Source organism: Chamaea fasciata, unplaced genomic scaffold, assembly GCF_029207755.1.
Source record: "Chamaea fasciata isolate MVZ Bird 193981 ecotype frontalis unplaced genomic scaffold, bChaFas1.0.hap1 SCAF_1, whole genome shotgun sequence".
NCBI classification, from domain to species: Eukaryota; Metazoa; Chordata; class Aves; order Passeriformes; family Sylviidae; genus Chamaea; species Chamaea fasciata.
In genome coordinates, this window is record NW_027094086.1 from 120,085,427 (window position 1) to 120,098,574 (window position 13,148).

The window sequence follows — 13,148 nt, forward strand, 5'->3', positions numbered from 1 at the left end:
AATGATTTAACTCATTACTGGGCAGTAGCCTATGAAATATCCTTACCTGCTCTGGGAGTGCTCACGCATTCCATGTGGTCAGTGTTTCCTCTCAAGGATAAATGCTGGTAGTCAGCTCATCCATCCATCCATCTTTGGTTATTTCTAATCATATAACTAAATGACCACCTTCAGGCTTTAATGGGGAAGTGTGATTTAGTTTTAGACCTTGGTGATGATTGAAAGTACTATCCAGTCACAAGCAAAGTCCTCAGCTGCACTTTCAAGGTTGCTCCCACCATCAGTATCAAATGAAACATTCATTCAAGGCTTCAATATGACCAAGAGTGAGAGAAAAATTGAATCTATAAATGCTTACAAGTCTTTCCTGCATTTTATGTTTTGCTGACCTTAAGATTCAAACAAAGTCATAAAAATTTTCATTTACAGCCTGTAGAAAGTTCAGCTGCATCCATACATGAAGTTCACTGTCAAAAAAAAAAGGCCAATATGCACGGGCCATACTATGTTCCTGAAAGGCAAGTGATCTATGTGGATTTGTAAGGAAAATACACATGGCAGGGGTGATGGTAGAAGGAGAAGGAATGGGAAGAATAAGTAAGAGAAGCTCTGCAGAGTTAAAAAAAAAAAAAAAAAAAAAAAAAACCACAACAAAAAAACCCTAAACCTATAAAAACACACCATTCTGTGTTGCTAAACTGACCACATCCAAACACAGCTTGGCATTTACAGCAATCAGGTACATGGCTATTGCAGAACTACTGCTCTTGTTGATGGGAAAAATCTTATTCAAATGCTGTTTCTCAGGCAAGGACTTTCAGTCAATCCAGAGTAACTCAAACGCAGCGTAAGCTAATGCCTTCTACTTCACTTGTTCCACCTTGACACCTGGGGTCAACCCAACTGTACTGATCAGAGTCATGAATTCACTTCTGTTCCTCACTGTCCATGAACTGTCCATGGTGAGGACTGAAACTCCAGACTGTGCAGGTCACAGAGCATGTTCCTCCTTTCATCTATCCTGACTGTTATTTGCCTCACCCTCCCTCAGCAAATTACTATAAGGATCTGTTGTTCACAAGTGAAAAGAGTATGAAACATCAGCATTTTCATCTTATCTCTACACCACAGTCAGGAGTCTGCAGCTTGCTTAGTGAAATCAACAAAAAGAAGTACCCCTTGAGCAAATCCTTCTCACTTCCCAGGGTCAAGGTGCCTGCTTCATCAGTGTTCTATCACAGTAGGAGCAGAATCACTTCAGTGCTGAGCGAAAAAAACAAGCACGCTGTGTAAGCTGCTTTTAAAAGAACAAGAGCTTTCCAAACCACTGACAGAATTCACACACCTTCCCTTCCACCACAATGCAATGCAGAAAAGCACTGCCAAATATCATGCCTTTGTGGCTGCACTTGAAATTCCCAGGCACTGTTGCCAAGATGCTTAGTTAACTACTCCTTCCTATGGAATTTCACTCCATTTGGTTTCTAAACACTTGTTTATGGCCACGAGATATAAGACAGCTTCTCTTTAACCATTACATTAGCGTGTCTCCCCAGTCAGCCATTCCCTTGTCCTGCAATCTTCCTGGCTAGTAAGACTTATTTTACCAGAAGAACGAATCTGGATCAATAAAAAAAAGAAGAAGAAAAAAAGACAATATATAAGAAATTTTCATTTGTTTCAGAGGAACTTGAGAATCAAAGAGTTAATGAAAAACACTAATTTCCCTCTACCCTCCAAAATAAATACATCACAAGGATTACAGTGTCAGATGTGGGTCACAGATTTCCAATTACAGTGGTATTATACCACAGTTTGAATTGCTTCAAGTTAATACCGTATTGCTGGACAGCAGCATGACTTATGTGCCAAGCCTTTTTGAAACCTCTAAAAGCCTAAACAAGGAAGAAGTACTAAGAAATCTCAGAGTAGGAGAGAGCATCAGATGTTTCCCCATTCCTCTCTTTGTTGTTGTGGTTGGGTTGGTTTTGGGGGAAGGGGGTTTTGTTTATTTTTTGTTTTTCAGGTTCAAATTGCACACATACACACAACCAAAGGACTTCATGGATATTCTCAAGTTTCAGTGGATTGGTGATCTCAGAGCAACTGTTACTTTGGTTTACTCATAACAGGAACTACTGGTAATGCTAACACTGGCATCTTGGGATTTTAGGCAACAACTACAGAACAGTAATTGTGGGTCAAGTCACCTAAAGAACAGTTAATGCCAGAGCTGGTCATGGTAATAATTTGTTACTCAGCGCTAATACATGGCACTGCTTCTGCAGACAACCAGGGAACCACTCAAAACTTTCCTGCAGCTCAAGCTCCTGTGTTTTCCAGACAGCCTGTAAAGCTGATTTGCCACGTGAGCCTGCCTTTGCTCTCTTTCCAATTCTTACACTGCATAAGATGCAGATGAAACTACGCAAAGTGCTTTTGTGGCACACATAATCACAGGTTTTGTTGCTAGGACATTTTCAGAAGGCTGACAAAGAGATAAGGCAGTCTTTGAAGGAAGCATTGGTGACCTTCAAAGTAAAGTTTCAGGAAGCGAGCTTGCTCCAGAGACCTTTTCAGATCCCTTGAGCTAGGAGAAATCAATTTCAGAAGAAACAGCAACTTTGGCAAGCTGGAAAATTCAACCATCTTTTCAGCTGTACTCAACATGGAAAGCACTGGATAAGGCACTACGGTTCTTACTGATACTTACACAGAACAGGCACACCACTGGCACTGAAACTACCTCTGAGGAGGGAAAGAAGCAAGTGATTTTCAGGCTAAACCACTTGCTGCATAGCACTGTATACTTTGCAAGTGACAGTTCCGTTCAGTTGCAGAAGGGATGAGTGAAGATGTACACACTGTGCACTCACAAACCACACACAGATCTCAGGAGGTGATCCAGCACAGATAAGCCACCCTTGGTATTTCTGACATGATGCAAGTTACAAACAACACATCAGACAGCTGCTACTTTTAGAAACGAACAAGGTAGGGGTTGTAAAGAGAGAATAAATTCTCAGCATTTCAGAGCACAGATTAAATTCCTAAGAAAAATATTAAACGCTGCTTCTGAAGGTTCAGAGAATGTATATGTCTTTCTGTCAAAAATCCATGTTTTTCTCAGGAATTAAGTACTTCATTGCATTAAATCAAGTTAAGTTGCCTTAAAAATAGTATATTTCTCAAGGTATCTCTGTAATAATTAATTTTTACTCATCACAGGGAAAGAGGGGCTGATGGAAGCTGTATCTTTGCTGCTGAGTAAGCAGAGCAAAAGTCAGCAAATACGATGCAGTCTTGTTGCTACATTTCCTTCTCTGTCTCTAAATGCAGAGGCTGCCATCACCTGACCCTTCCCTGGACACTTTGAATCTTATGTGCCAGAAATTTCTCATTTTTTGCTTATTTCAAAATCTTTTAATTTATGACACTGTTTATCTTTTAATTTTGGTCTGCTGCTTGAATTGCTGTTACTTAGCACGGCATGTTTTAGCTTGGCTTTCTTCCTGCTGCGGATTTCCTTACACTATCAAAATATCTATTTTTGTGATGTGCTACCTGCTCCAATTCAGGAAGTGTTAGTGTTTGGCCTTGTGCCCAGAGAGGAAAATAAAGCAAAAGTTATAGTTTTGGCCGAAACCACAGAATTAGAAATCCCAGTCTCATGACACGTGTCTGGGGAGATGGCTGGGGAAGACCCAGCACAGATACAGTAAAAAATAAAATGAACAGCTAAGCAGTAACATCCTGAGACAGACTGATCCTAAGCAGTCTGTATAACTGCAGCTCGAAACAGTGGGTAAGATAGGAAATATTGCAGTCAATACAGTGTGCCCACAAAGCATTTTGATCAACTCTCTTCACACTGTTGTCTCTTGTGTCTTTTAAGTTGACCAAGCCCATGACAGATCATTACAACAGCGCAGCTGGATCAGACGTCCAGTCTGATCACACTATGGCAATTCCCTCTTCTGGCTCTCTTCCCCTGAAGAATGCATCAGATGGCCCATCATTGACACAAAATCTTACTGTTGTCACATTTGTGTAGCTGCATCCACATATTGCACTAGTTTGTCAGCTAATCAACCATCAAATGAACCATTTAAGAATGTATTAATAGTGAAATTTGACTGGGCAGTTCACTTTTTCAACAGTCTTTGTTATCCTTCTAGACTGTGCCAGTGGCACGAAAACAGTATTTTGAAAAAAAATTAGTGCTACTTATTACTAAAACAGGCAATTCTGAGAAACAAACAGCATTTGGCAGGAGAAACTTTTCATGAGACTGACCAGTAAGAAAAACAAGCCAAAAATCAGTAATTCATCTATATACCTGGATTTTATACTTCTCATTTATTTTGTGCCTACTGAGCATTAAGATGTGATTTTGGTTTTTTTCACCCCACTGCTGTACCCTGACTTTTTAAGACTGCCATCAGCTTTTGGCCAACTCCTGGCACATGAGTCTTATCTGTGATGTGGTAAACTTCTTTACCAAGTTGTGAGAGAACAGCAGGAGGCATAGCAAATACAAAAAAATGGGAGGGAAAGAAGAAAAGCAACACTTGGGTTTGACTGCTCTGCCATCACAGCCGAGTCAAAGAAGTTGCTGGTCAGCCTGGAACACTGTTCAAGATAAAGGGATAAGAGAAGCAAAGGAGGAAAACAATGCCTGCAGGACAAGTACGGCTCACAGCTTGCTTTCACAGTGCCCAAACCCATGTGATATTTTTCCAACAATGAATTCAAGTAGAACACTAAGTGGTCTGAAAAACAACTTCTGCCTTCAGTAGGAGAAAGATTTCACTCTCACAGAGAAGGTGCTGCCAAAATGAGCAGAATGCACAGACCTGTATAGCAAACCTACGGGAAAACAGTGGATCGAGAGGAAACTGGTTTATGTTAAATAAAGCTTATTCCAAGTTCACTGAAATATATTTATTTCAGTCCAAAAAAAGCACAATCCAGTCTTAAAACAGAACAAGTGTCAATTGATATAACCACACCTTTAACCAAACCAGCTGAAACCTACACATTATGTATGGACGTATTAGAAGTAATACTCAGCTAAATCCATACTAAATATCCATCACACGGCTGGTAGGATCTGATAACCACCAAGAGATCCTCACCAGCTCTCCTGGTTTGTAGAAACACAGTGATGTTGCACGGGCAGTGGCTTTTCTGCCCAGGGCTTTGTGCAGATCTCAGAAGAAAACCACAACAATCACGGCACCTCAATGAAACCAACAGCCCAGAGGAAGCAGGAGCAGAAGATACCAGTTACCACACACCCCCTGCAGCTGGAAGCCCATGGAGGAAAGCCCCACTGTAGGTATCCAGCCTACTCCTCACTGCCTGTCACTTTCCTGCAGAACTGACACAATTAGGTGACTGAGCACCACTGGAGACGTAAACAACCAATACTGAGGATGCATTTCCTCTTTATAGGTGAGTTTCAAATCCTGCACCACATTATGCACAGCAAGTGTTCTACATACTCAGAAAGCACTCTGTAAAGATAGTGCTGTCCTTGACAGGGTCTGTACTATTGTTCCAGCAGGAGAATAGGAAGGAGAATGGTTAGAGGTTTCAGTCATCTAGACTAAAACCAATTGTGATTGTAAAAGCTAGTTATTAACTGTCCATTGAAATCCAGAATTTCATCTGCATTAAGGAGAGAATAAAGCTATTCAAGGTTGGAAAGTTACCTAGCTTAGCCAAGCTTATGGAGAAAAGACAGCACTCCTTAGAATTAAGCTTTGCTAGAAATCTAGTGAAAGACACAAACCCACTTATGGTTTTTCCACGCTGCTAACAAACTTCTATTTCAGATGTCTAGAACAAGTCACTTACCACCCAAGGCTGGAATGATAGAAGCTCTGGTGATCCTCAAGTGGTCAAAATAATTCTGGAGTGTCAGCTAGTGTCTACACAGTTAAGCCCCAAAGCTTTATTTTTTCAAGCAAACCTATTATGCTAAGAAAAGATATTTAATGTGTACAACTTGCCTTGGTCCAAAGGTTCTGTGACTCTGGAAACCTGTGATTCTGTGACCCTGGAGAAAATGAAAGAATCCTTTTTTGAAAGAAAACCATTGCTTATGCATATATGCCATAGTACAGGATATTGTTCTCCCAGTCTGACTGAAGCCTGAAGATTGCCTTATGTTTTCTTAAAGATAGTCCACAGGACCCCAAATTATCTTTACAGTTATCTTGCATTAGTTACAAGGTTTGGTGCAAATACTGATAGATAGTTTTCCTAAGAAAATCAAGATGCTTTCTTTGCAGGGTGACCTGGACTATTAACACCAACCTACCACAGTTTGCATTAAAGCCCTGCAATTCAGCAATGGAAAGCTCACAAAAAAAGACCTCAGCTGGGAGAGGATCTTGTTTTTCTACTCTAAGGTTTAGCACTGGATTACATACCTACTGTTGACATCTTTTTCCCAGCCAGCAGGCCAAAGAGATCTTCCAACTCGGCATATTCTGTGATTGATCTTCATCTGAATGGACAGGGGGAGACAAAGGGCTTTCTCTCATCTGGAATGAGTGATCTGCCTTCCTGCCTCTCCAGTTCCAACCAATCATACCTGCACCCAGTGGCCAGACAGATCTACCAAATGCCATGTAGTCCTAAATCCTTGGGGAGCACAACAACTCGTGTCTCAGCCATTAAACACCAGTCTTATTATTTCACATGTCTGAAGACATGTGAGGGTGTCTTTGGGCTGTGCAGGAGAGACATGGCTGTTAGACTCAGCTGTTCTCAAAGCATGATTGCAATGACACTACGTGCCAACGTGACTATTTATACATGAGTGCCTGGCACGTCATAGGCTCTGGCATTATCAAGATGTTCTTCAGTGCCTGAGACTTGCAGATATGTCCCTTCTCCCCACAATCACTCCCCAACACCTCCACTGCCACCTCACCTTTTCACACGTCATTAGCAGAAATTAATTTCTTCTGGAGAAAGACACACTGCTCTTGAGAAAACAAAGCCTTCCCCTCTGGGAAGACAACTGAAGACCTCATTAAAACAGAAGCTAAAGTTATGACTAATTTAAAACCACACATCACCATTACACAATTAAAACAATGTGACTATTAGAAGGCAAAACTTATAACCTGGTGACTGCTGCTGTACACAAGAAGCAAGGTAGGTGAGCAGCTAGGGCCTCCCTGAGGGAAAGGAGGAACAGGAACTTGAAGGATGCGTGGGTAGCACACAAACAGAGGTCATGGTAAATTACTCATTGTCAATTCTACAGTAAAATAGATGCTTTATTACAGGAGTAGAACATTTGGCTTTGAAACATAGTTTTAGCTACAAGTGAGTGCATCTTCCTGGACATCTCTGGTAGAGAAGAAAGCGAAAGGAAGAAGTAATTTTCTTACGCCATGAATCCTTTCAATATCAGGAAACAGGAATTCATTCACACCACAAAAAAAAAAAAAACAACCAGGCATGGAGGGTAAATTGCTTCCTCTTTTTATGCACAAGAGAGAAGACCCATAACGAAATTATGGCTGGTTTACCTGTTCTAAAACAAACGGAACTTGCTGGTGTTCATCCTGCCCCTCAGCTCTATGACAATCTGTAGCACCAGGCACACGAAGATGCTGGAGCAAAGAGAAACTCCCTTCAATCCAATCAAGTACTTCCTTTTGGGCTGGGCCCACAGAATGATGCTTTTTGTAATAGTTTTTTCAAGGTTCATATCTATTGATGAATTCACCTGCCATACTGGGAGACAGTTTGACATAAGTTATGCTGAGGTGCCAGAGGGACAATGTGCAGTGCTAGTACACTGTGGACACCTTGAGCAACACCTGCACGGCATGGATCCAGAGACACCCTGTTTAACGCAGACTTTCAGCAAAGCAGAAGAAAACAAGCAAGAACGTAGTATGTTTGTTATTTGTCTCTGTCCCCTAAGTACTGAAGGAGTAAGTGCACTAGGGAGCAAGTCGAGGGCCAGCACAAAGGCTGGCAGACAGTGTGGGCTCCTTTCTCTGTCTAGAACAGGCCCAACAAAGCCAGAAAGGAAACTGAAACCAGGAGCCCTGAGGACATTTAAGGGCTGATTAGGCCTCAAGAAGAAAAATACTAGTTTGAATTTCTCGAAGTTGAAAGAGGATCCCTGGAGGAACACTGTGGGAACTGCAGAACCATTTGTGATTTCATCATTGTATTATGTTCCATTAAAACTCCCACTGTTCTGCCTGGTCTACAGAAATCTGGGCAAGTAGGATTAAGGCAGCTAAACTTATATGTTCAGTGTCTTTGTGAGTTGCTCACAAGGTGTCCTACTTAACTCTTCAGCTGCTGCTCAAGAAGAGGGTGGATCAACTGTAGGTCATGCGCCAGCATGACAAGTGTTTTGGGTCCCTCTAGACAGTCACCTTGAAAGGCACCAGGCACATACATCAGACCCATGCCCAGACTGCTGGATGCTGCACAGGCAGCACTTTGGTGCTATGCACTGCAGACGGATTCCTCAGAAGATCCCGCTCCTTCTACAACATCTCCCACCATGAGTTTGTCTGTGCCAGGGCTGCTGCAAGTGGTTTCAGCTCCATGCTGTCTTTGCAGTCTCTCTGCTTCTTCTTTCCCTCCCACAGACGCCTGATTTTAACAGCACGGAGAGCTGTTGACCAAGCGTGTGATTAGTTGGAGCTTCTGCCAACAAGGAAATCGTGATGGCAGTCCCCTTTCTGTGGGTGGAGAGGTCACACCTGCAGCCACCGATGAAGTGGCATGACAAGCTTTTTATTTTTGCCCTCCTGTCTTTCAACGTCTATATACAAAACATGAATGTTTTGTAAACATACTAATCAAGGATTCTTCTGGGTTTCTTTTTTTCCCCTTCCTGCTGCGGAAGAAGATTGCTTACAAAAGTTGTTTCTATTCTTAAGTTCTGTGTAGAGATTTAGCAAGCAATGATACAAAGATCCAGAGCCAAACACTACACAGCAAACTTGTGCATGTAGCTCCCTGTAGACATGAAGCATGATTAGCTTCTCTCTTCCAAGACTTATTTTACCAAGAAGTTGGGAAATTCCTGTAGGACACACAGCTGTGCTTTTTTCTTTGTATTTTTATCGGAAGAACAAAAAAAATTGCTGAGAGTTTTTTTTTTTTAGGTAACAAAAATATGCAAAATGTTTAATGAGAAGAAAGAAAAACCACAATATCCTAAATTATCGAGATCTCTTTTACTTCCCTGTTTACAAAAGCCAAAACTTTATGCATACTGCACACCACATACATGGAAATAGGACTGGTGTGACACATTGCAGAGATATACCAAAGTTGTCACCTGTCTTATACTACCTACCTACTCCCAGGAAGCAAGAAACAGCCTCAGCAGTCCATGCTGCTGAATAAATGCACACAACCTTTTTGCTTTGTGATTTATCATAGTGTGGGTTTTGCTCTTTTAGGGTTGTTTGTTTTTTGTTCACATTTTCTTTTTAAATCAACCTGCCAGAGAAGCAGGTTGATTTAAACATGCTCTTCTTTCACATGGAGAAATTATAAAATTGCATGATAAAAGCAGAGAAGGTTGCAGTTGCCTAAAATGATGGCAATTAGGAAACATACTGAGCAAAAATTGACTAAAATGAGGCCACAAGACTGAGTCAACACCCTTTATGGTCAGAAAGTCCCCAACTTCTGCATTGGTACCCTTGACAGTATCTCTCATGCCCCAGGAGAAGGGTGGGCAGAGGGGAACACCACTCTGAAGCAAGTGCCTGATCAGCAGGCTCAGCCCAGCAGGCCAAAGGCAAAGCTGCTCTGTGGCAGGGGCAATAAGCTGCCAGGAGAAGGAAGGAGGGAAGCATCAAGGAAAGGTGCTCTAGGATTGCTTAGCCAGGTATGTTCAAACTGATGACTGCTATGGCCTGTGTCTGGGTGGAAAAAGCTATGCTGTAAGAGATCCATGTGCAGCAGCACAATGGATCTAAAATTTCTGTGAACAGATCCTTCACCCTTATGATGTTCTGCTCCTCATCCCTTCAGCGTAGCACTAAACTGCCTTGCACAGGTCACGTCACCAGTCCCGGCCCAACCATGACAGTCCACCAAGGGGTCACTTCACGTTTGCCAGCTGATGGTTTGATTCAGTGCTCCACTTGTTCTTATGCCTGAGAATTACTCAGTTTGACCCAAATCTTCAGTAGTTTTTGCTCAGTATGGCACAGGGCTTGGGAAGGGAAATCTCAGGACACTCGGAGCCTCGGCACAGCAGGGCACCACTCACGTGCAACCTGTATGCTGCACCTATGCTAAAAGCATCTCTACACTGTGGGCATGCAGAGACCACAGAATGAGCTCAAGCAGCTACACCAGGGCTGGCTAACGTCCAGAATAGCTGTTCTTCATTCAGGAGTTAATGCTGAAAAGCACAGCTGTTTTGCAATGGTAGAAGAGCACAAATCCTTAGTGGCAATATTTTCCAAATATTTCCCTCCTTTAAAAAAATAATTAAGTATAATCATTTTCCCAATAAAATTTAAAATCATCATATCTATAATAAAGGTTCAAGTATTTCAACGAAGTACAACCATGGTATCTCAATGCAAGATCTTTAAATTCATTAAAAGGCAAATACTCCTTAGATTCAACATAAAATATACATTATAAACAAGAGATTTCTGGATTTCAAGTTAAGCACCATAAATAACACTCTAGCCTGAGTCAGACATAATTATTATTTGCATCTTCCACACAAAGAAACATTGGTATTACCACTTTTCTGAAGGAAGTCCAGTATTGCATCATTCAGGAAAGCCCTGCCTTGAAATACTTTCAGTTTCAGTTGTCTCTAGCACAAATAAGAAAACCTTTCCCTTCACTTGAGCTATTTCAATATGAGAAGCAGAGAGGGCAATGAAACTCCAGCTGCAGTTTCCCTTGGGTCATGGGTGATGGGAGCACGCGCCAGGTGGGTACCTCAAACACACCGAATGAGCCAGACCCTGATCCTTGGCTCCACATTTCCATCTGCCTTTATCCCCTGGACACCGCGAGCAGAATTATGCAATATTTACTTAGAACTGCCATATCCTTTAAGGGCTGTGAAAACACCCAGCCGGTTGTCCTGATTTGATGCTGACTGTGTCTCCAGGGGTGTGATCCCAGCAAGTATGAGATGAGCAGCAAACACAGGCACCTCAAGGAAAAGCACCGGCAGCTGTCCCCGTGCTTTAGTGCCCAACTCCAGACCATGACCAGGGGCAAACCCAGCAACCCTCAGACACTGGAACTTCCTTTGCTTTATAGATCAGTTAGTTTTAATTGCATACTGTGTTTTCATAGGCTGTCTCCATACGTACCTAAGAATTTCTCACGCAGCTTAACTTAGATAACACAGAATTTAAAAATAACATAAGCAGTCTCCTGACTAACAGAACAGTACATCGAATATAATGCATTTAATATGAAAGCATGCTATGATATACATCATATATTTGTACAGTATATGTATATTGCACATGATGTAATGTATATACACAACAGCCACAATATGTATATGTACACACACAGAGCTTTTGCACATCCCTGTGATCTTTAGATCACAGTTGCCAAAGGCGATGGATTTGCTATAGCAAAACAAAGAGGAGTGGACCAAAACAAGATTAGTAGTAAATCTTCTCCCTGCGGGGCGTTAATCATTGCTGAGGGCAGTCATTTACTGCGCCGTAAACCGCGGCGGAGCCCTCTGTCAAAGATCAGCGGGAAGAACACACTCCAAAGGGCCGGGAGGAGCCGAGCGCCGCCGCCGGGGCAGCCAGGCGACAGGGCTGGCTGCTGGGCCAGGGCTTCCCGAGCCGCCCCTGAAGCGCGGCCGGTGCCGCCGAGCCCGGCAGCGCCCTCCGTGCCCCGCAGCCCGGGGGCCGCCCCTCGCTCCCGGCTCCGCACACACAGCCCCGGCAGCCCGCCCCGCCGGCCCCGCCGCGGCCGCTCCGGCGGCACCCAGCTGTCCGGATGGTCTGACAGCCCCCCATCCTGCTCCTGCTCCCGATCCCGTTCCCGTTCCCGCACAGCTCACCCGCCGGCGCCGCTCCCGCCGCCGCCCAGAGCCGGGAGAAGCCGGCGCGTCACCGAGAGCGGGCGGGGCCGCGCTCCCCGCCCCGCCCGGCCCTGGAGACCCAGAGGTGCCGAGAGCGGCTTTCCTCCAACCGGGGTTTGTCCGTCCCAGTCGCTCGGGAGGGGGAGGAGGCTGAGCCCTGGGACCGCGGCTGTGGAGTGGATCGGGGATGGAGGTGTCCGGATCCGCATCCTGATTAAATCTGCGTCCCGTGATCGAGTCACCTTGGTTGAGTTGCGCTCTTTGGTGTTTACAGCGTGTAACACCTCAGTTGTAGGCGCCCCTTGTGCTTTATGAGATTGCACCCTAAGTACACATCTTGCTCAGACTGAAAAACTACAGGTTTATTGGGAAAAGTCCCAGGTTTACTGGGAGTTTTTTAGAAGCCTTTTAGTTAAGAAGGGGGGAAAAAATAAATTAAAATCATCCCTGGAGTTTTACAATAAATGACTGGACACAGGAGTTAATGTTATGGTCTAGTTGACAAGGTGGTGATACGTCAAAGGTTGAATTTGATTATCTTAGGTGTTTTCCAGCCTAAATGGTTCTATTGTTCTGTGATTGATAAATCCAATTAACTGTTTTTTAAAAGGTGAATAAAAGATCTCCTGAAGATTTATTCTCAGCTTTACTTGGTTTCTCAGGAAATCAATGTTCTAGTACTTTTGTTTACTCACTGGCTAGGTGTTAAAATTTCAAAAGGGATTTGAAATACATGATTAATGTTGTGTGCCATCACTTGGAGATTGTTTTCATAGTAGTGTTTATGCCACAACTTTGAAACCTTGGATTCCAGGGTTTTGGCATCTGTCTTCTGAAAGAGAACTTGGGAAGATGGGGGAGATAATTTATCTGTGACAGTGCTTGTCTCTTGCTGTTGAGGCTTTTCTTTTGTGCTGAAATTTAACACTAATAAATGAAAGCGCCTTGGAAAATATCCACTGATGAGAGTGGAAGAAAAAGAGTTAATTTTCTGTTGCAATGAGAAGGGGTAAGGGTTTCTTTTTCTGAAGAGCTGGAATGGTCTTATCTCAGT

The 13,148-nt window shown here is 43.1% G+C and overlaps 1 protein-coding gene across 3 annotated transcripts in view; it reads right to left on the reverse strand.

The window, feature by feature from the left end:
• Positions 1-12,144, reverse strand: part of SNX10 (sorting nexin 10) — a 34,052-nt gene extending 21,908 nt beyond the window's left edge. Inside the window, exon 1 of one of the 3 annotated variants that reach the window (XM_066195437.1) lies at positions 12,074-12,144. The gene's annotated coding sequence lies outside the window, so the exon portion shown is untranslated. Of the gene's footprint in view, positions 1-46; positions 65-6,017; positions 6,059-12,073 lie in introns of those variants that run through there. The other 2 variants (XM_066195447.1, XM_066195455.1) reach the window with 2 other exon arrangements.
• Between the last annotated feature and the right edge of the window lie 1,004 nt (positions 12,145-13,148).